Below are 24,350 nucleotides of genomic sequence, written 5' to 3' on the forward strand. Positions count from 1 at the left end.
CCACCGTCATATCTTCCCCTCCCCAGGAGCACTGGAATCCCCTGACCGGACATCCCAAGCCTATTCTTTGGTGGTTGTATTAAAGTTCAACTGACTAACTTGAATACACAGCAAGATATGTAGGAAAGGCCTGTGGCAAATCTTGGAACGTTTAGGATGTCCCCCAAGGTTCCTCAGCATGATCATCCAGCTACACGAAGACCAGCGAGGCCAAGTCAGACACTGCAACGACCTCTCGGAGCCCTTCCCAATAGGCACAGGTGTAAAGCAAGGCTGCGTTCTCGCGCCAACTCTCTTTACGATCTTCTTTAGCATGATGCTTCAAAGAGCCGCAGTAGATCTAGATGAGGACGATGGTGTCTACATCCGCTATCGCACCGATGGCAGCCTGTTCAACCTGAGGCGACTAAAGGCACACTCCAAGACAATGGAAAAACTCATCCGAGAGCTACTGTTTGCTGATGATGCTGCACTCGTCTCCCACTCGGTATCAGCTCTGCAGCATATGACGTCCTGCTTTGCAGAGGCTGCCAAGCTATTCGGCCTAGAAGTTAGTCTGAAGAAGACAGAAGTTCTCCACCAGCCTGCACCCCAGGAAGTTTATCACCCTCCCTGCATCACTGTGGGTGAATCAGTTCTGAAGACAGTCCAGCAGTTCAGCTACCTGGGGTGCATCATCTCCTCAGATGCCAAGATCGACAAGGAGATTGACAACAGGCTGGCAAAGGCAAACCGTGCATTTGGCCGACTGCACAAAAGAGTGTGGAGCAACAAGCATCTGAAAAAAGGCACAAAGATCAATGTTTACAAAGCGGTTGTGATGACAACCCTCATCTATGGCTCCGAATCGTGGGTTTTATACCGTCATCACCTGCGACTCCTTGAGCGCTTTCATCAGCGCTGCCTTCGCACCATCCTCAACATCCACTGGAGTGACTTTGTGACCAACACTGAAGTCCTCAAGCGGGCAGAGGTTACCAGCATCGAGGCACTGCTGTTGAAGACGCAGCTGCGCTGGGCAGGGCATATTTCTAGGATGGAAAACCACCGCCTTCCCAAGATTGCCCTGTATGGCGAACTCTCCACCGGCCATCGAAATAGAGGGGCACCAAAGAAGAGGTACAAGGACTCCTTGAAGAAATCCCTTAGCACCTGTCACATCAACCATCACCAGTGGTCTGACCTAGCCTCAGATCGCAAAGCATGGAGGCACACCATCCACCAGGCTGTCTCTTCCTTTGAGAACACACGCATAGCTGGTCTTGAGGATAAAAGGAGATTGAGGAAGAATCGCACTGCTACAGGACCAACCCTAAATCAGACTTTTCCCTGAATCCGCTGTGGCCGGACCTGCCTGTCCCACATTGGTCTTGTCAGCCACCAGCGAGCCTGCAGCAAACGTGGACTATTGCACCCTTCTTAAATCTTCGTTCGCGAAGCCAAGCCGAGAGAGAGAGTGATATGTAGTGCATGTCTGCAGATATCTAACTCTGTGGATCAGGGCCATGCTGACACAAAACAGATTTTCTTGCAAGCTTTGGGATCTCCCAGGGTTGCAGAAAAATCTAAAATACATCGGTGGTTTAAATCCCTCCCCAAATAAAAGTGTTATCTGCCCAGGCACAGGCATTTAATTTGATTCTGCATACCTGGTGGTGGTAGATGCCAGGAGCAGCTCCAAGTACAGCCATGGTGGATGCCGGGAGCTGCTCTGGATCTGCCACTGGTGGAGGCAGATTCTGGGAGCCACTCCAGGTCTGGCAGGAGCAGCATATGCCAGGAGCTGCTCCAGGCTTGGAGTGGCTCTCAGACACTGCCACTACTACAGCCAGGCTCAAAAGTGAGTGGTGGTGCCTGGAGCCACTGCTGCAGATTGAACTGCCAGTTAATAATCTGATGGTCCAATGAAAACGAATAAATAAACTCACTGAAACAGAAACAACAAAAAAGTTTTTTAAAAAGTTATAATGTAATAATAAAATTTCTATATATGTTGGACGCTGACTCCCAGCCCCAATTCAACCTTGCCCCAGCTACCTGAACCACAAATGGCCAGGGGCCTGACTCACCCATGCTTGGAGGGTTAGGAGAGGGAGGTGGCCAGAACCTGGGTAGAGCTCTCTAACCTGGCCAGGGAGAAGACAGCAGCAGGGAGGGGTTTGGTAAGAAAGCAAGGCTGAGCCCAGACTTGGGGAAGGCCAGGATGAAAGAGAGCAGTAGGCTACCCTGAGCAGCCAGGGGAAGGAGCAGGGCAGAAGAGGAAAGAGGCAGGGGAGACTTCCTCTTGCTTTTATAGCCTCCTGGATGGAGCAGGTAGAAGGGGATTGGATCCAGTCCAGTAGGGGTTGGAGCCATAGAGACTCATAAAAGAGAAAGTGTCACATCCACCCAGGTAGGGAGGGGCAGACAGATGAATGGGCTGGTGGACTGACTGACCGACAGGCTGACTGAACTCCAAGAAGGTGAAAGAAAAAGCCAGAATGAGCGAATCCAGAGAAAGAAGTTGACTAGGGTGCTAGAACTCCCTCTCCTTCCCAGTTCTGAGGCTGGAGTCAGAGCTTCTTCATCCCGCTCCCTTTGTCTACAGAAACAACAGAGTGGGGAGCCTGCCCTGGGGACAGGAGAGTGTTAGGGTAACTGCTCTCAAAAAGAACTTGGGGAATTAGATTGAGAGACAGCTGGCCCAATAGGAATCTTTGTTATCTATGTATACCAGGATCAACCATTCAGAGAGTGATGCTCAATAAAATGGACTCTAATTTAATGAAATCAATTGTAATTTATTTGAAATAATAGTTCTTCCACACAAGGTACAAAACAATCACACATTCACACAGATCTAAAGAAATATAGAGAGATCGATAGGGGTAACATATAAGGATGGACATACAGGGTGATACTACCTCTCGCAGACTCCAAGGAAGACTCCGATGGCGACGAATGAGGGAATGGGGGATGGACCCGAAACTGATCAGGAATCGGGGATGGATCTATACAGCGGGATATGGGGGTTGCTGAATAGAGAACACACCTGTGGGTAGCTAGTCCACAGGTTATATAGAGTCACCTCAGTCCTGAGGGGATGGGAGGTGACTGGGAGTGGTAATGGGAGGTTCCGCTGATGACCAAGAAGGCTGGACCAATGGCGAGTCCATGGCGACACCTGATTGGGTGTATGCTTCAACCAATGAACATCTCCTTCATCCTGGGCATCCTGGAAACTTCCAAGTTGCAACAGGGCCTGGGGCGGCTCCGGTGATATCAGTATGGAAATGGTTGGGTGATTGGGATGAGATGGGATTATCTGGGAAGGTGACAATAGGGAATCAGATATGGACCTAGGTATTCCGGTGTAGACAAAAGGGCTTGGAGGTAGCAGGACAGATCCTTCCTCTTTCTCATCATCTCCTGGGTGAGGACTGTTGCTCAGGATATTACTGAGTAATTAGGATCAACAGTTGAACCATTAATCCATTCGTAAAATAGATAGGTTGCTTGCGGGCTAAGAATGACTCAAGGTGTGTACGTGAGGTTCCCACTAAGGAGGAATGAAGCCTAACCAGGCAGGAAGATGGCTACATGTGGTGTTAGCGAGACACAGTGGCTTCCATGCTTAGCGTTTCAACACCGTTCGCCTGGACAGCTCCTTGACGGCGTAGCCTCCTCCTCGCCATGGCAGACTCCACGCGGTAGTGGGGAAACGTCCGTGTGCGTCTGCAGACACTCTCTGTCTGTCTCAAGCACTTGTATACTTGGTAGTTGGTACACATGAGTCCCACATAGTTCCTGGATAGTTTTACTCGCACTCACTGGCCAGGCAGGTGCAAGCTCACTTCTCCAGGCGCCCTGGCAACCATGTTTGTGACAGAGGGGTCATTTCCTCACAAGAGCCTGACTATATGTATGTAAGCAGGGTTTTTTTTTTAGCAGGAACACACAGGAATGTAGTTCTGGATGGCTTGGCATCAGGGGGTGTGGCCTAATATGCAAATGATTTCTGGCTAGACTTTTTCTACAAAAACCCTGTGTGAAACAGTGGTGATACCAGGGGGTGTGGCCTAATATGCAAATGAGTTCCTGCTGGGCTTTTTCGACAAAAAAGGCCTGTATGCAGGGCTATTTGCAGGGCTTTTTTTGTAACAGGAACTCCTTTGCATTTAGGTCACACCACCCTGATGTAGCCAATCCTTTTGGAGCTTACAGAAGGCCCTGCACTAAGAACCCTGTAAGTTCTTGGAGGATTGGCTACATCAAGGGTGTGTGGCCTAATATGCAAAGGAGTTCCTGCTACAAAAAAGCCCTGCCTGTATGTATGTACAATATGTATGTATGTATTTCAGAACTAAGTTTGAGGAAGTGTACATGCACATAAAAGCTCATACATTGAATAAAACTTGTTTGGTCTTAAAGATGCCACTGATCTCAAACTTCGTTCTACTACTTCATACCAATACAGCTACTCACTTGAATCTGTATTTATTTGTGTATACATGGAGTCCCTGACATTTTCTTTTTAGATTTTTGTTTTTTTCTATATATTGGCATGCGGAAAAGAATAATAGTTCTGTTGTTGTCAAGACAGATGTGGCAGGATGAAATGTGGTCAAAAGAAAAGTGTTTTGGTTGTTAACAGCAGGAACAACTCTTTCCATTATGTCCAATCTCATTCTAAATGGAATTCCTCTTCCTTCTGTCCCCTTCTGTCCCCCAGAAGCAAGGAAACAAACAAAAAAGTCAGCACAGCAGTAGAAGGAGAACATGGGGACAGTGCCAACAATGAATAATTTTGCCAATGGATGTGGATCTCTAGCCAGCCCAAGCAGGCCACACTCATCCAGGAGTCTCCTTGTGTCAGGTTGCTTTTGGCTGGTGGGGGAGGCAGCATATGCTAATGAGTTATGCTAATGAGCTCCACCACCTATTGTTCTGCAAAATGACCCCTGGGGAAAGGTGTAACATTTAACAATGTTCTCCCTGTCCTTCACAAGTTTGGTTCCTACTACCAATTTGGTAGCTCATCTCTCTTTGAAGGCTTCTTGCAATTTGCAGGTGGTTCTCTGTGTCAGTATCCTATATCTTTAAGGCATATTGGAACTGCCAAAGGATTGTGTAACCCTTACATATAGGTGTTTTAAGTGTTAGCATGCGATAGCATGTGAATGTCATTAACCAATGAGAAATGGGATTGGTTAAGGGGAATACAAATACAATAGCCTAATGTCTGTTCAGTGTGGAGTAGGAAAAGACGGATAGAGCGTGGCATACTGATGGACTGATAAGGGAATTGATGATTGTGGACTGTGACTTGACTATTCTCTTGGATTGAGTATCTGTACCTTTGCCTGGCTGGACTGATTGTAAGTGTATGATTATTGGACTGATTCTTGACTGTGATATCTGCCTGACCCTAATACAACTTTGTTGAACTGGCTGTCTTTGTGAGTGTCTTCATTAGAGCAACAACTGAGACTGCTCTGACCAGAGTGGCCCTGAGGGACGCTTCCACTACTACTCTGTCACTCTGGGTTTGGCTAAAATCCATACAGTGTCAAAAAACCTTGTTACTTGTCTCCCAAATGAAATGTTTCATTTTCTTCTCTAAATCCAATACGAAACCATCCACTATCCAGAATAAATTTGACTGCCACCCATGTCCCTGACCCAAAGTTCAGACAATCACTAATTCAGCTCAGGCCCGTAGCCACGAGGGGGGTGCATGGGTCACAGCCCCCTGACTTATTTGCAGCCCTACTTGGCCTCCTGACTTGCCCCCTGACTCGGCGATTCCAATCACACGCAGGAAGAATAGCAGAAGCAGTTGCCAGCTTTCCCGCCATTTAAAGGCCCCGTCGATCAGCTGATCGGTGGGTCCTTTAAATTGCACCAGAGGCTAAAGGCTGCCTCAGCCATCCCAATGGCATGTGATATGAATGGGGGGGGGGGATGGAAAGAGGCAGTGGCGGTTGGCAACAGCAACAAGAAGGGAAGGGAAGCTAATTGTGTTGGGGCAACAAAATGGAAAGGGAATTGCACCGGGTGTGCAATTTGAGTGGTGGAGGAGAAGGGAGGGAGGAGGAGACAGTGATGACAACAAGAAAGGGAAAAAAAGGGAATCGCGCTGCATGTGTGTGCAATTTGAGTGGTGGAGGAGGAGGAGGGAGGAGGCAATGGCGACAAAGAGAAGGGAAGGAAATCGTGCCAGAGGTTGCCTCAGCTTGCTGACTATCCCCGGGCCGAGAGAGGTAAAGCTTCAGAGTACCCGTGATCGGGCTTTCTCTGTTATGGCTCCACGCCTATGGAACCAGCTTCCAGAGGATCTGCAGGCCCTGCGGGAATTTGAGCAGTTCCGCAGGGCCTGCAAGACCACCCTGTTCCGATTGGCCTTCACCGATTAAGGGAAACTGCTAGTGAAACCTATACAATAGCACCAGTATATTAATTTTAATGATTTTATTGATTTTAGAGTTTTAGTCGAATTTTAATTAATATGTTAATTAGTTATGTTCAAATACCTTGTAAAACTAATGTATTGATTATGTTGTTAGCCGCCCTGAGCCTGCTTCGGCGGGGATGACGGGATACAAATAAAAATTGATTGAAATTGATTGATTGAGCTGCCCCTCTGGTGTGCAATTTGAATGGCAGAGGGAGGGAGGGAGCAGGAAGCAGCCACAGCAACAACAGGACTCGGAAGAAACTTATTAAGGGAAGGGAATTGCGTCAGAGGCTGCCTCAGCTGCCCCTCCAGTGGCCGATTTGAGTTGCGGAGGGGGGGAGAGAGGGAGGAGGAGGCAGTGGCAACAAGACTCAGAAGAAATTTGGGAAGGGAAGGAAATCATACCGGAGGCCAGAGCCTGCCTCAGCCACCCCTCCAGCACACGATTTGAGTACAAAGTGAGAGGGAGGGAGGGGGCAGCGGGCAGGGAAGGAATAGAAGGGTGGGAAGGAAGGAATGTGGAATAAAAGGTGAAGGGAGTGAGGCCACTGATTGCCCCCTGAAAATATTTGGGGCCCCCCAATTTCCCAAATCCTGGCTATGGGCCTGATTCAGCCTCCAATGCTGGTTTCATATGGGATTAATTTCACTATATGTGAAAACAGGGCTTTTTTTGTAGCAGGACCTCTTTTGCATATTAGGTCACACACCCCTGATGTAGCCAATTCTCCTGGAGCTTACAGTAGGCCCTGTACTAAGAGCTCTGTAAGCTCCAGGAAGATTGGCTACATCAGGATGTATGGCCTAAATGCAAAGGAGATCCTACTACAAAAAAAGCCCTGTGTGAAAATTCTTTTTCCACTTTTTTCCAAGACACCAGTAGGAAGAATACCATGCTTACATGGAGGAAGTTATTTTTTTTTTACCTTAAACCTCACAGTAGTTCAAGAAAGCTAAGCAAACATCAGCTCCCCTGGACAGCTGCTAGTTGGCTCATCTCATTACATTAGAAATAGCACTGGTATATGTGACACTGTATAATATTAAGTGAAGCACTGATGAAATTGTACAGTTTGGAAGCCAGGTGAAAAGGAAAGATAAATACAGTGATACAATGGTGATTGTTAAAATCAGTTATAACAAATTGAAAATTACATTTATAAAATTCTACCACAGTAGAAAAAAACTAAGATCATGGCATCCAGCTCCATCACTCCTTGGCAAATAGAAGGGGAAGACATGGAAGTCATGGCAGACGTCACATTTCTGGGATCCAGGATCACTGCAGATGGTGCTTGAAGCCATGAAATTAAAAGTCGTTTGCTCCTTGGGAGGACAGCTATGCTGAGCCTGGGCAGTATAGTAAAAAGTAGAGACATCACCCTGCCAACAAAAGTCCGTATAGTCAAAGTGATGGTATTCCCAGTAGTAATGTATGGCTGTGAGAGCTGGACCATAAGGAAGGCCGAGCGCAGAAGAATAGATGCTTTTGAGTTGTGGTGCTGGGGAGGGACGGTGGCTCAGTGGTAGAGCATCTGCTTGGGAAGCAGAAGGTCCCAGGTTCAATCCCTGGCATCTCCAGAAAAGGGTCCAGGCAAATAGGTGTGAAAAGCCTCAGCTTGAGACCCTGGAGAGCCGCTGCCAGTCTGAGAAGACAATACTGACATTGATGGACCAAAGGTCTGATTCAGTATAAAGCAGCTTCATATGTTCAATCTTGAGAGTCCTTTGGACTGCAAGAAGATCAAATCAGTCAGTCCTAAGGAAAATCAACCCTGACTGTTCCCTGGAAGGTCAGATGCTGAAGCTCAAATATTTTGGCCACCAAATGAGAAAGGAGCACTCACTGGAGAAAACCCTGATGCTGGGAAAGACAGAAGGCAAAAGAAGAAGGGGGATGGCAAAAAATGAGATGACTGGACAGCGTTACTGATGTAACTAACATGAATTTGAGCAAACTTTGGTGGATGGTAGAAGACAGGAAGGCCTGGCGTAACTTTGTCCATGGGGTCCCAAAGACTCGACTGTGCGACTGAACAACAACAAAAACCACAGCAGAAGGAACCTAGAAGAATGTAAGTAATAAATGGAATTTAGCAACATCTACCTGTGCAAGTAAATAAATTTCATTGCCTACTACCTTTTTGGGTATCAATTTATTTTAGAATCCAAATCTCTTTGGGTCTTGTCCTTTTATTCAAATCCACATATTGGATGTCCCTTAATAGTAATCATTGAGAAAGCTGGCACTAAGTTTAATGCTGAGCTCTTAGTTGACAGTTGTGAAGAAAAAGCCAGGAAGCATGTCTTAAACTGAGTTGAACATATTTTAACTTGAAATGCCAGTACTGTCTGCATACAAAGCAGATGCTCTGCCACTGTGTCTTTACTCTCCCACTCCTGTAAATCACCTACGTGTCCCTTTCCCTTCTGTCTACTATCCCACCAGCTATTCAGATTGTCTTATTACTAATCTAAATCTAAACATTTAATTCTTGCATAGATTCCTGACTGTGATGATCCCCTTGGTCTGAATCAAAAGAATATATATATGCTCCTAGAAACTATCAGAGCCCTCACATGGGACGTGGGGCCAGGGGGGTGGGAGGTATACTTTATCTAGGATCTGGAGGTCCAGGGGAGTCTGGCAGCAAGCCAGGCTGCAATTCATATTATCGTGAGGAAAAAATGTGGATAAACTTATTTCTTATATTACTGAAGACAAAATACCACTTAGAGACCAGTGGCCCAAAATTCTACAAGAAGCACACCAAGTAAGAAGAAGGAGAAGAAGAAGAAGATATTGGATTTATATCCCGCCCTCCACTCCGAAGAGTCTCAGAGCGGCTCACAATCTCCTTTACCTTCCTCCCCCACAACAAACACCCTGTGAGGTGGGTGGGGCTGGAGAGGGCTCTCACAGCAGCTGCCCTTTCAAGGACAGCTCTGCAAGAGCTATGGTTGACCCAAGGCCATTCCAGCAGGTGCAAGTGGAGGAGTGGGGAATCAAACCCGGTTCTCCCAGATAAGAGTCCAGACACTTAACCACTACACCAAACTGGCTCTCAAAGTAACAAAAGGCATGAGGATTTTAACACAATTGCCAATGAAGAGAGGGATGAAATGAATGAGGTATCAGAGCCTCATGACCTACAGTTTCAGATGAACCAGAGTCTTTATCCAAAAGGAATATTTTTGATGTAACTTTGGATGATATCAACAGTGCATTAGAGCACAGCTTAAAGCAATCAAATGACTTTGCTTTACATTCTATTCAGCCCTAAAATATGTGACATTAGAGTTTAGGGAACTGGAAGAAGCCTCTAAACGTCTACTTCATAAGTATTCTACGGAATTTTGTGAGAATTTTTCTTGTGAGATGGTGTACCTAAAAAAAAAAACCTACCTTGGGAAAAAAAATATGAACTACCCCCACTTGTATTACTAAATGAGATTTTGTAGAAAAAGTGATGCCCTTTAAATAGCATGGTCCCCTTTAAATAGCACAGGAGGCCGGTGGCTGCTCCATTGCCCCTCCTGCGTGATATCAATTGTGGGGGAGGGGGCAGCGGAAGGAAGAGTGGCCAAAAGAGTGGCTGCTTGAGAGCCACTGCTGCCACTGCTGCCGCCTCCTCCCCTCTTCCACTGCCCCCCCGCCAAAATTGACCCCCCCCCCAATTTTCTAATCCTGGCTATGGCCTTGATGGGGGGGGGCAGTCACCCAAGGCCTCTTTTTTGAGCCCGTTGTGTTTCCCTGCACAACAGACCTTATCCCTAATGCTATTATATTACAAAATCAATTCCAAAAACAAAACATCCTTTCATATAAATGCCATCAACTCAGTTGTGAACTATTATATATGATAATTTAAAACATTTGGCTTCTTCCTCTTTCCCAAGACCTGAGGTGTCTGACAACACAAGGAAAAAATCAAAAGGTATAAAACCCAAAATTAAAACAAACGAAAAGCTATAAGTAAGAGCATCTTAAGTGACTGTGATTGAGCACAGGTAAAAGCACATTATGATGCTTAAGCAAAGTGAGCTCATTTCTCTGTCACCTTTGCTTCTGCACAAATGCCATCCAGTGGGGCTTTCCAGGTTGTGAAGGGGCTCTCATCCTAGACTTCTGAAAATATAGGGCTGGAAAACATACAGGCCTGCTTGATGCATTTTCTAGATAAAATCACTTGCATTTGCCTATACTTGCTTCAGTTCAGTCTCAGTAGAGAACAATCTGGTCCTAACTGTATGGATTATTTTCATGAGGTGAGTCCTGATTAAGTGAACAAGCTGCTCAGAAGTGTGTGGTTTACCATGTCTATACACGACCCTTGCCCTTTGTGGCTGATGGTATCAAGCTAGGCTAGGTTGGTCAAATTGGTCCAGAAGGTAATAAATGCCTCTCCGTGGGAAAGTGTAGTTCTAACCACATTGGAAGAAGAGGAAGAGGAGGAGATTGGATTTATACCCCACCCTTCACTCAGAGTCATAGAGCAGTTTATAATATCCTTCCCTTATTCTCCCCACAACAGGCGCTGTATGAGGGTGGCGGGCTGAGAGAGCTCTTCAAGAACTGCTCTTGAGAGCTGCTCTTGCACTTGTCCAAGGTCACCTAGCAGCTGCATGTGGAGGAATAGGCAATCAAACCTGGTTCTTCCATATTAGAGCCTGTGCTCTTAACCACTACACCAAACTGGCTCCTCCTTATATATATATATAATATAATATAATTGAAATTTGAAAAAAGGGGGGAGGTAAAGGAATACAGAGTAGAATGGGAAAAGGGGTAAAAATAAAATAGAGGCAACAACTACTTCCTAATGCGCAACATTCCATTTTGGGGCAAGGTGCTTGAGCGGGTGGTGGCCATATTGCATCAGACAGTCGTGAAGGAGATGGACCATCTAGATCCATTGCAGTCTGGATTGAGGGCTGGGTTTGGTATGGAAGTGGCCTTGGTTGCCCTAATAAATGAACTTCACTGGGAGAGTGACAGGAGGGGTGAATTCCAGTTTATTCTCCTGGATGTCATTTTGGTATTCAGTATCATCAACCATAAGAACATAAGAGAAGCCATGTCACACAGTGGCAAAAAATTTATATATATATATATATATATATATATATATATATATATATATATATATATATATATATATATATACACACACACACACACACACTGCGGCTAATAGCCACTGATGGACCTCTGCTCCATATTTTTATCTAAACCCCTCTTGAAGGTGGCTATGCTTGTGGCCGCCACCACCTCCTGTGGCAGTGAATTCCACATGTTAATCACCCTTTGGGTGAAGAAGTACTTCCTTTTATCCGTTTTACCCCAACTGCTCAGCAATTTCATCGAATGCCCACGAGTTCTTGTATTGTGAGAAAGGGAGAAAAGTACTTCTTTCTCTACTTTCTCCATCCCATGCATTATCTTGTAAACCTCTATCATGTCACCCCGCAGTCAATGTTTCTCCAAGCTAAAGAGTCCCAAGCGTTTCAACCTTTCTTCATAGGGAAAGTGTTCCAGCCGTTTAATCATTCTAGTTGCTCTTTTCTGGACTTTCTCCAATGCTATAATATCGTTTTTGAGGTGCAGCGACCAGAACTGCACACAGTACTCCAAATGAGACCGCACCATCGATTTATACAAGGGCATTATGATACTGGCTGATTTGTTTTCAATTCCCTTCCTAATAATTCCCAGCATGGCATTGGCCTTTTTTATTTCAAACGCACACTGTCTTGACATTTTCAGTGAGTTTACATTTCATTTTCATCTTTGGGATGGCCTTCACCGATTAAAAAGATACAGGGACTTGCCTAAGAGACTTTCACCATCTGTTGAAATAGCACCAGAATGTTAATTTTAGTAATTTTAGAATCTTAATTAAACTGTTAAACTAGCTATTGCTTTTAAATATTTATTGTATAATTTACTGTATTTGATTTGATGTTGTTAGCCGCCCTGAACCTGCTTCGGCGGGGAGGGCGGGATATAAATAAAATGATTGATTGATTGATATCTACCACGACCCCAAGCTCTCTCTCTCTTGGTCAGTCTCTGCCAGTTCACACCTCATCAACTTGTATTTGTAGCTGGGATTCTTGGCCCCAATGTGCATTACTTTGCACTTGGCCACATTGAACCACATCTGCCACGTTGACGCCCACTCACCCAGCCTCAACAGATCCCTTTGGAGTTCCTCACAATCCTCTCTGGTTCTCACCACCCTGAACAATTTAGTGTCATCTGCAAAGTTGGCCTGCTCACTCCCAACTCTAAATCATTTATGAACAAGTTAAAGAGCATGGGACCCAGTACCGAGCCCTGGGGCACCCCACTGTTACCGTCCTCCACTGCGAAGACTGCCCATTTATACTCACTCTTTGCTTCCTATTACTCAGCCAGTTTTTGATCCACAAGAGGACCTGTCCTTTTACTCCATGACTCTCAAGCTTACTAAGGAGCCTTTGATGAGGAACTTTATCAAAAGCTTTCTGGAAGTCAAGGTAAACAACATCTTTCAGGTCTCCTTTGTCCACATGTTTGTTCACCCCCTCAAAGAAATGTAACAGGTTAGTGAGGCAAGATCTTCCCTTATAGAACCCATGCTGAGTCTTCCTCAATAACCCGTGTCCATCAATGTGCCTACTCATTTTGTCCTTGATAATGTTTTCTACCAACTTTCCTGGTATTGAAGTCAGACTGATTGGCCTGTAATTTCCCGGATCTCCTCTGGAACCCTTTTTAAAGATGGGGGTGACATTTGCTGCCTTCCAGTCCTCAGGAACGGAGGCAGATTTCAATGAAAGAGTACAGATTTTTGTTAGAAGATCCACAAGTTCAACTTTGAGTTCTTTCAGAACTCTTGGATGTATGCCATCCGGACCCGGTGACCATGGTATCCTTCTGAAGAGGCTGGTTGAGTTGGGAGGGGGGTACTGTGCTTTGATGGTTCCACCTTACTTGATTGGCTGATTGTAGATGATCCCTTATAGAACCCATGCTGAGTCTTCCTCAATAACCCGTGTCCATCAATGTGCCTACTCATTTTGTCCTTGATAATGCTTTCTACCAACTTTCCTGGTATTGAAGTCAGACTGACTGGCCTGTAATTTCCCGGATCTCCTCTGGAACCCTTTTTAAAGATGGGGGTGACATTTGCTGCCTTCCAGTCCTCAGGAACGGAGGCAGATTTCAATGAAAGAGTACAGATTTTTGTTAGAAGATCCACAAGTTCAACTTTGAGTTCTTTCAGAACTCTTGGATGTATGCCATCCGGACCCGGTGACCATGGTATCCTTCTGAAGAGGCTGGTTGAGTTGGGAGGGGGGTACTGTGCTTTGATGGTTCCACCTTACTTGATTGGCTGATTGTAGATGATTAAGGAACAGCTGCTGCTCCCATGGCATTTATGCTGTCATCAGGGGATTTGGAGTAAGGTGTTACCAACATGTGGCTGGCACTCAGCTCTACTTCTTCTTAACAGCTGAGTCAGATGGGTCTGTGGAAGTCCTGAACAGGGCCTGCAGTTGGTAATGGGATGGATAATAGCCAGTAAACTGAATATCAGACCAGAGAAGACCAAGCTGCTCCTGGTCATTGTCAAAGCTGCTCAAAGAGTGAGGAGTCAGCATGTCCTGAAGGGGATTGCACTTCCCCTAAAGGAACAGATTCTTAACTTGTGGGTACTGCTGGATCCTGGCTAACAGCTGGAGGCACATATTTCTTCTGTAGTGCCTATCATAAGCTTCAGCTGATACGCCACTTATAAATGTTCTTTGGAAAGCATAATCTGCATCTTTAGAGACAGGTTACTTCTGACTTCCAAATACTGGGGACTATTCAGAACAGGAAGACTTTACTGATTCTGTTCCACGTGGCATCTGATTGGGGAGTCCTTTGGGCCCTGAGAAGGAACAAGAAAGAGAGCTGCTGGAGTGGTGAGGTGGGGTTGGCTTTTCCTTAACTGCTGGGGAGAATTTGCTGAGTGGGAAGATAGTTTTGAGGGTGTGTGGGTGTGTATAACCTGCTGGAGAGTGATGCCTTTTTGAGCAAGTGGTGTTTCTATTTGTCTCTTTTGCCTGGGTTGTAGCTGATTGTAGTATTTCACAAGACTGTATATTATAGCTAAGAAATAAAATACCTGCATTTGGTTTTTCCAGATATCGAAAGAAAAGAGGCTGAAGAATATTGAAAATGAGCTCCTCATCTTTGCTATAAGCATCTGTGACTTTCAGGTATTGAACTGTGATGGGGATTGCAAACCTGCCATCTTTCATGTTTTGTATAGTAGTTGGGCATAAATTTACAAGGAGTTTAGGAGCAGTTTTATCTTGACAGTCTATCTGTTAAGAAGATATATTTGGGGTGATATAATGGAGCAAGGCAGGCAAAATCCTTGCCAGAATACTCCTGAACAGACTGGTGCCCACCATTGCAGAAGAACTCCTCCCAGAGAGCCAGTGCGGCTTCAGAGCTAACAGGAGCACCACCGACATGGTATTTGTTCTCAGGCAGCTCCAAGAGAAATGCAGGGAACAGAACAAGGCTCTGTATGTGACTTTTGTCAACCTTACCAAAGCTTTCGATACCATTAGCAGGAAAGGCCTGTGGCAAATCTTGGAACGTTTAGGATGTCCCCCAAGGTTCCTCAGCATGATCATCCAGCTACACGAAGACCAGCGAGGCCAAGTCAGACACTGTAACGACCTCTCGGAGCCCTTCCCAATAGGCACAGGTGTAAAGCAAGGCTGCGTTCTCGCGCCAACTCTCTTTACGATCTTCTTTAGCATGATGCTTCAAAGAGCCGCAGTAGATCTAGATGATGACGATGGTGTCTACATCCGCTATCGCACCGATGGCAGCCTGTTCAACCTGAGGCGACTAAAAGCCCACTCCAAGACAATAGAAAAACTCATCCGAGAGCTACTGTTTGCTGATGATGCTGCACTCGTCTCCCACTCGGTATCAGCTCTGCAGCATATGACATCCTGCTTTGCAGAGGCTGCCAAGCTATTCGGCCTAGAAGTTAGTCTGAAGAAGACAGAAGTTCTCCACCAGCCTGCACCCCAGGAAGATTATCACCCTCCCTGCATCACTGTGGGTGAATCAGTTCTGAAGACAGTCCAGCAGTTCAGCTACCTGGGGTGCATCATCTCCTCAGATGCCAAGATCGACAAGGAGATTGACAACAGGCTGGCAAAGGCAAACCGTGCATTTGGCCGACTGCACAAAAGAGTGTGGAGCAACAAGCATCTGAAAAAAGGCACAAAGATCAATGTTTACAAAGCGGTTGTGATGACAACCCTCATCTACGGCTCCGAATCGTGGGTTTTATACCGTCATCACCTGCGACTCCTCGAGCGCTTTCATCAGCGCTGCCTTCGCACCATCCTCAACATCCACTGGAGTGACTTTGTGACCAACACTGAAGTCCTCAAGCGGGCGGAGGTTACCAGCATTGAGGCACTGCTGCTGAAGACGCAGCTGCGCTGGGCAGGGCATATTTCTAGGATGGAAAACCACTGCCTTCCCAAGATTGCCCTGTATGGCGAACTCTCCACCAGCCATTGAAATAGAGGGGCACCAAAGAAGAGGTACAAGGACTCCTTGAAGAAATCCCTTGGCACCTGTCGCATCAACCATCACCAGTGGTCTGACCTAGCCTCAGATCGCAAAGCATGGAGGCACACCATCCACCAGGCTGTCTCTTCCTTTGAGAACGCACGCATAGCTGGTCTTGAGGACAAAAGGAGATTGAGGAAGAATCGCACTGCTACAGCACCAACCCTAAATCAGACTTTTCCCTGCAGCCACTGTGGCCGGACCTGCCTGTCCCGCATTGGTCTTGTCAGCCACCAGCGAGCCTGCAGCAGACGTGGACTATTGCACCCTTCTTAAATCTTCGTTCGCGAAGCCAAGCCGAGAGAGAGAGAGAATGGAGCAAGAGAACGAAAACTTGTAGGTTTCCTTTATCCAACTCTCACCTGTGCACGTTGAATGTTAAACATGAGACCTGAAACTGATTTTTTTCCTTCACTCAATATTTGATTCTATTGTGGCAGAAGTTAGCCAAGAACGGCAGATGCCCCTGTTTACGATGTGACTCACTTTGCTGTTGTCTGATGACTTACCATTTAAAAAGTGCAGAAGCAACAATGCAGTGTTTGTTTAATGAAATGAATTTAACTAATTGTATTCTACACAGAGAATGAGAGGAGTTTTAACTGTGATCCTGTTTGGTCTGAGGAGGAGTGTAGCTAAACAACTAATCCCTTATATGCAGTCTTGGATTAGGAGTTTATCTCCCAGTCAGATTTCCCTGAGCACTTTTATACCAAGTTCCCTTCGGTCCTATTGAAAGTTGTACTTAAACTGATCTGATGATGGATGCTACTGGCTTCCAGCAGATAAAGCAAGATCTGGTAATGCTCAGTCAGATGTTTTTAGCAGAGGCAAGGATTCTATAGATTTTGTAGGAAGTATTATCCAAGCATCTAGGACATTGGTGAATGGCTACAAACAGCAGCTGACTACTGGGTGGGCAGTGCCTGAGAGTGAACAAAATATTCTGTGAGCTCAGAAAAAAGGTCCCATAAGGTGACTGGCAAGTAACAATACAGAAGGGAAGGAATAAATAATGTATCTGCTGGGAAGGGTGTTTCATAGTAAGATATGACACAGGAATGTTGGCATTTTAGGAAAATTTCATAGGGCACATCACAGGGCTGAAGAAAGTGGATACAGCAGGACATTTTTTGAGCAGGAACACAGTTCCGGCTGGCTTGGCATCAGGAGTATGTGACCTAATATGCAAATGAGTTCCTGCTGGGCTTTTTCTACAAAAAAAGTCCTGGGACAAAGGAAACCTTTTCTTCCTCTCCAATAATACTAGTACTTGACCAATGAAGTTGACCAACTTCACCAATGAAGTTGATGGGGAATTGAGTCCGGATGTACAAAAGAAAATTCTTAAGTTTAGTCACTTTGAAGAAATAGGAAACAGAAGGCACTAATATTTTAATAAACACATAGTCTTCAAGCAAATTAACTGTTGAATTCACTGCCAGTGGATTTAATGATAACCACTAAAACAGTATTTGATAGATTCATGGAAGACAGGTCCATCAGTGGCTACTAGCCATGGTTATTGAAGGAAACCGTTAGGTCCAGAGGCAGTAAGTCTTTTAATACTAGTGATAGGAGGAAATATTCAAGGAAGGCTTAGACTTCTGTGCTGTTAGTTGGCCTTTTGAGTTGTCTGCAGTGTAAAAAAAGATGCTGGAGTGCACGGACCACTTGTTTGATCCAACAAGGTTCTTTTTATGTTCTAGATCAGGGACCATAGCTCAAAACTGTGTGCAGTGGTAGCACCATATCAGGACTGCTGCCTGGGGAGAAAGATGGGAGAAGAAAGACAAATTGCAAAGAAAAAGACCACAGAAAGCATAAGCTTTTGAAGATTACCCCTCCCCCCAAGTTTGGCATTCCCTATAGTCTGGGTCATGCTCCTTCAAGCATACAGCTGATGTGCAATTTCATTAGAGCAGAAAAGGTGAATGATGGTAATTCAGTCCACTGTGATGTATTCTCCCCAAAGAAGGGATAAAATTGCCCTCCCCATCAACATCACTGTAACTCAGCCAAGTGTTGAGAGTTACACCACTGAGATGCTCATCTATCCAAACTTTCTTCACCTGTTCTGATAATTCGCCCTCCTTTGGGACACACACCTTCATGCCACTGTCCAACCAATTAGTTGCTTGACTGACTGCATTCTGTAGTTCTGAAGTGATGGTTCCCTATCTGACATCTTATGACAACTGATTAGTAAACTAGGCCATGAGTTTTAAGAAACATGCAATTTAGGAGCTGCTTCCATTAACCCTTCACATTCTAAAAGCTATATCATTTTGTAAACCAAATTATCACATCTACAAGGAATAAAAGCATTTGAAGAGGACCAATTATTGATAATCTGTTATGTGAAGGCTGCATACTTCATTGGGAGAAAGTCCCACTGAACTTGTTTTTCAGTAAACATGCACAGGATCATACTATATGTATCACAGTTGACAGCAATCAGAAATCCCCATTTAACAATGTAACATGCCAAAGCATATTTTTACAAGGAAGTTCTTTATAAGGGTATTCAGTAAACCATGAAGACAGGTTATTAAAAAACAAAGCATGTCATGCATTCTCTAAAACAAACAAACAAACAAACAAAAAAATAGGAATGTCAAGGAAAGATATGAATTGGCCGAGATAAGGTTTAGGAAGATTCTGGCCATAGTTAAGTGCAGCAAGGGAGCAGTTAAATGTCATTTAGAATTTGACTGCATTTGGTCACGGACACGTTCTCACATGAGAGCTGGTCAAACCAATCTTTCCGAAACACTGATTCCTGAACTTTTGCCAGAGGTGCCTCTCTCTGGTGGCCACAAAGCCTGATTTACCAGACATGTTAAGCCTCTCAGTCCTGAATAAGCAGTTAAATGTGTACCCAGCATCACAGAGTAGGTTTCAACACACACAGCTAAATTTCACAGTCCAACTGGAACACTTAAATACAGATACAAATTTGATCTATATCCATAGGCCTTAACAGCCGATTCCTGCAAACAGTTTAGGGGCTTGTTTTGCATTTTTCCATGTTTTAAAAAAATATTAGCACTGATAGAATGTGAACATGATCAAGAGGCTTGCTTAAGATTCCATAAATCTGGATTTTTTTCCATTACAACAACTGGAACACCCCAAAATATTTTCTGTGTGTGGCTCAACTAAACATGCAGAGGAAGACAGATTTTAATAGGCCTTCATTCTTAACGGTTGAAAAGAAGGCAGAAGCCAATGCACAGGCAGCATTCTCAAAGTACATCTTCTCTAAGAAGAAGGGACTTTGACTCGATGTAAAGTAGATGCCTTGCATGAAGAAAGTCCTAAGTACAGTTCCAAGAATCTTCAATTGCTGGGAAAGATCTGCAGAGCTGCTATCAGCACAGATAATACTGAGCTAGATAGACTGGTTTGGTATAAGGTAGCTTCATCTATATATACAAAAACAAGTGTCCTGACTGACTCATCAACGCCTAGCCCAAAACCCTGAACCTAGAAAACCAAAATTCAGGGAGTGAATTTCTTTCATGGCTGGCTGGTTGATGGTTGGCTGAGAAGGAGATTGGGTTGCCAACTCCAGGGTGCAAAATTCCTGGAGATTTGAGGGGTAGAGCATGGAGAGGGTGGGCTTCTCCTAGGTAAAGGCTGCAGAGACGGGGGAGGAGATGGAAGGCAGAATCAGTTCCTCTATAGAAAACAGCTGCCTTGGGTGGGTGAGAATTAATGCCTTCAATTGGAAGAGTGAGTGGGAAGAATTAATGCCTTCATTTGGAAGAGTGAGTAGGGAAGACTTCAAGGGTGGAGGGAGTCACTCAGAGCCTCTTTCTAGAACCCGTTGTATTTCCCCTCACAAAGGGTCTTATTCCTACTGCTATTATATTACAAAACCAATTTCCAAAACAAAACACCCTTCCTAAAACACCAAAAAAAAATTATCTACCCAGAAATATTATGATTTCCAGACTAATACCCAGACGTATTGTAGTATTATATCTGGCTGATAAGGCAGTTGGTTCCCTACCTCGAAAGCAAAGACTTGATGACAGTGATCCATGCTATGGTCACCTTGAGACTGGATTACTGCAATGCCTTCTACATGGGGCTACCCTTGTCTCAAAGCTGGAGGCTCCAACTGATGCAGAATGCTGCAGCTAGACTGTTATTGGGACTCCCCTTGTGGGAGCACATTCAGCCTATGCTGGAAGGGGTGCACTGGTTACCTGTTGCATACCAGATTTGTCTCAAGGTTCTGGTACTTACCTTTAAAGTCCTATATGGCAAAGGACCTGCATACCTTCAAGACCGCCTTTCTACCACGTTCCTCAGAGAGTATTACGGTCAGGGTTCCAAAACCTTCTTTCAATCCCTGGCCCTAAGGAAGTCAGACTAAAGACAACTAGAGCCAGGGCCTTCTCTGTCACACCTCCACGCTGGTGGAATGAGCTTCCTGAAGATGTGAGGGCCCTGAGGGCCGTGAAGAATCTATCTCAATTCCACAGGGCCTGTAAGACAGTGCTCTTTTGCTAAGCCTTCAGCTGTTAAGATCAGAAACTGCCACATTAAATGAAGTAAACAAACCACCTGAATGCACAGACCTGATCTTATATCTCACCAGAACATCTGGATGAAATAGCTGAAATTATGAAACAGATATGTTTCCACCATAATTAAATATATTATCATCTCTAAAATTGTTGATAAAGCATCTGTTATTGTTTTAAATGTTTTTATTATCTCATTGGTTATATTTCTAATATTGGTTTATGTAATAGTTTTATTGATATGTAAGCTGCTCTGAGCCTGCTTCAGCAGGGAAACGAGATATAAATCTAATAAATAACTGGATTAAAAATAGTTAAATACTGTAGCGAAGCATGGGTTTCATGCTAGTAAAAAAAATAAAAAAGAGCCCCATCCACCTTTGCATTCAGGTATCTTAATTTTGGCCCACACAAGGGATCTTAGATGACAATTTCTAATGACAGACCTCTGTAGATTATATCTCAGGACTCATGACTCCCACCTTCACTTTTGATATGGTAAGTCATCTCAAGCTGATCCTTGTAAGTTTTAAGAGATGCCTATTTCTTAAAAAATATATCCCCATAGCAACAACCAGTACTTACATCAGACAGTCTACTAGTTCTCAGCCTTTCCTTTTTAACAGCAAATGCTAACTGCTTAGAAACTGCATATTAACTACATTTCCCCCATATACAGGAGGGAAATGTAGTTAATATGCAGATACCTATATTGTAAAATCTATAGGGTCTTCTCTCAACTGACCATTAACCAAAAATCCATGATTGACTTGGGCTGTAGCTATAAATGAGAATTTATCCATTTGTCCAACACCTCCATTGCGTAGTATATATTCATATAATCGATATCCAGCTATGTGACCTGGACTAGTTGCAAGACAGAATCTTCAATGTACAAATGCCCATACTGTGGATGCTGAGTGATAATATAGATAGGTTTTTTACTGGTCTGTCCACATCTGTAAGCTGAAGAACAGCTGGACTTAAAATCCTTTACTGCTTTCTACAATATGGAGACCTTTGTTATTAAGCAGGGCAGATGAAATGTGGTCAATATGATCGATGTTCAGTTCCAGAAGGGCATTTTCCTCCACGTGACCATTGCTGATGGTGAAACTATTTTGGAAAAGAGGGAGGGAGATAATAATTACAATACAGAGTGTTAGGCACAATTTAATAGGCTCTTACTCTGAGGAGTGCAGAATCAGATACCAGTGAAAGCCACAACAAAATGGAGAGGAAAGCATCAAAGATACAGAGGAATTGTGAACATATGTACAGGGCCAGATCTAGGGGAGCAGATGGGGCACCCACCCCAGACGCCATCTGGGGGTTGCCAAATTGGGCACCCCCAGAGGGCAAGTGGGGGGAGCAATAAAGGCTCCATCAATTGGCAGGCCTTGAACACCTTCTCCTCCTTCCACCCCCACCACCCCACTGATTTTCTCCTTCCTGGGTCTGTGCACAAACCCAGGAAGGAGAAAGCAGAGGCGTCACAGCAGCATGTGATCCATCCTTGGAGCAGAGGATGGAGCAAATGCAATGATGATGCCTCCCCTTTCTCCTTCCCAGGTCTGTGCACACAGACACAGGACGAAGAAAGCAAGGGCATCATGATAGCATGTGCTCTGTCCTTGGAGCTGAGGATGGAGCAAATGCTGCAGTGCTGTCCTCCACCGCTTTCTCCTTCCTGGGTCTGTGCACAGACCCAGGAAGGAGAAAAGGGGTGGGTGCCTGTGGTGTAAGGAAAGCCCCCTACTTTTCATACATATGGACATCGTGATCACCAGTATGGTTGCCAGGGTGCCTGGAGTTTTGACTCTCAAACATCTGCTCTAAGAAGTGGACTTTGCCCACGGTTTCTAAGGCTTATGTGGATACTATAAGCCTCAGCTTTGCAGCAGCATTCTACTCATTGTGTGCCCAGTCTTGGCTGCTGCAGAAAAAGAAGCCATGCCACCATGAACTGTACAAGCAAACAGTTTCCAGCCTGTTTCCATGAACCAAAGGCTAACACCACCAGAATCCATCTTGTTTTCCTGATTCCATCTCCAGCATCTGCTTCAGCTTTTGCATAAGGCAATCAAGCTTATCCAGGCATGGATCCTGCCAGACCACTCAAGCCTTTGTCTAATGAAACCCAGGACAAAGACTGGTGCCTGGAAGAAGATAGAAAAAGAGGAAGACTATCTCCGGCCAGAGCCAAGTCTTTTGTCTAATCCGGGGGACACCTAGGTCAATATTTGATTCTCTATTGTCACCTTTTCAGATAAGTCCATCTAATCTTAAGTGTTCCCCACTCAGTAATCACTTCTATTCTATCACTTTGGAGCCTGTCCCACGGCCTGTTTCAATCTGAAAGTTCTTTCAGGTACACAGGACCCAAGCAAGTTCATTGGTCAAGAGCAGGTACCCAATTGGGTGCCACCAAGGGACTTGCTATTGGCTCTGCAATAGTCCAGCCCTCCTGGTCATTGCAGAGCCTCCCCTTTCTCCTCCCTCCTACCTCCCAGCCCCTGAGGGTCTAAGCTAGTCTATTTAACCTCTGACCAACTCCACTCATGTGTGCTTCTAGCAGTATCCCAGTTCCGCTGTCTAGATCCATCCCCAATTCTGGCCACAGTTTTGGGTCTATTTCCCCCATCCTCTTTTGTCGCCATTGGAGCCTTCCTTGAAGACTACGATAGGTAATATTACCCTGTGTGTCTACCCTTTATGTTCCCCTATCGATCTATCTATATTTCTAAGACTGTATGTGTGATTGGATGTGTATTTTTATCTTGTATGGAAGACTATATTTTTCTTAATAAATTATAATTGGTTTTACTAAATTAGAGTTCCGTTATTTAAGCATCACTCTCTGGTTGGTTAATCTTGTATACATAGGTAAAAAGATCCCTAGTGAGCCAGGTGCCCACCTAACTAATTCCCCAACCTCGTTTTGAGGGCATTTCGGCTTACAGTGGGGGGAGAAGGCTGGGGTGCTTTGTCCATGTGGGGGTGGGGTCATCTGGCCTGGGGCGGTGGGCATGCCCCCACACCATTTTTTGAGTGAGGGTGCCATTTTTTTAGTTTCCCCCCAGTGCCGAATTAAACCGTGTGGAGGCTCCTAGGCAGTTGAAATCTTGGGGGCCCCCTCACAAATTATCTTGAGTTGGAGCACCCATCCCACTGCTCATGGCCCCCGCTGCAGCCTGCAGGCACCGGTGGCTAAAAAGGCAAATACAAAATTGGGCTGTATTAACAGAAGTATAGTGTCCAGATCATGTGAAGTGATAGTATCGCTTTACTCTGCTCTGGTAAGACCTCACCTGGAGTATTGTGTTCAGTTTTGGGCATCACATTTTAAGAAGGATATAGACAAGCTGGAATGGATCCAGAGAAGTGCGACAAAGATGGTGAGGGGTCTGGAGACCAAGTCCTATGAGGAAAGGTTGAAGGATCTGGGCATGTTTAGCCTGGAGAGGAGGCGGCTGAGAGGTGATAGGATCACCATCTTCAAGGACTTGAAGGGCTGTCATAAAGAGGATGGTGCAGAAATGTTTTCTGTGGCCCCAGAAGGTAGGACCAGAACCAATGGGTTGAAATTAAATCAAAAGAGTTTCTGGCTCAACATTAGGAAGAACTTCCTAACAGAGCAGTTCCTCAGTAGAACAGGCTTTCTCAGGAGGTGGTGGGCTCTCCTTCCTTGGAGGTTTTTAAACAGAAGCTGGATGGCCATCTGAGAGCAATTCGG

General features: G+C 45.0%; 1 pseudogene; it reads right to left on the minus strand.

The window, feature by feature from the left end:
- Positions 1-24,350, minus strand: part of LOC132567343 (FRAS1-related extracellular matrix protein 1-like) — a 323,692-nt pseudogene that overhangs the window by 25,159 nt on the left and 274,183 nt on the right.

This window comes from Heteronotia binoei, chromosome 2 (genome assembly GCF_032191835.1).
Source record: "Heteronotia binoei isolate CCM8104 ecotype False Entrance Well chromosome 2, APGP_CSIRO_Hbin_v1, whole genome shotgun sequence".
Classification (NCBI taxonomy): Eukaryota; Metazoa; Chordata; class Lepidosauria; order Squamata; family Gekkonidae; genus Heteronotia; species Heteronotia binoei.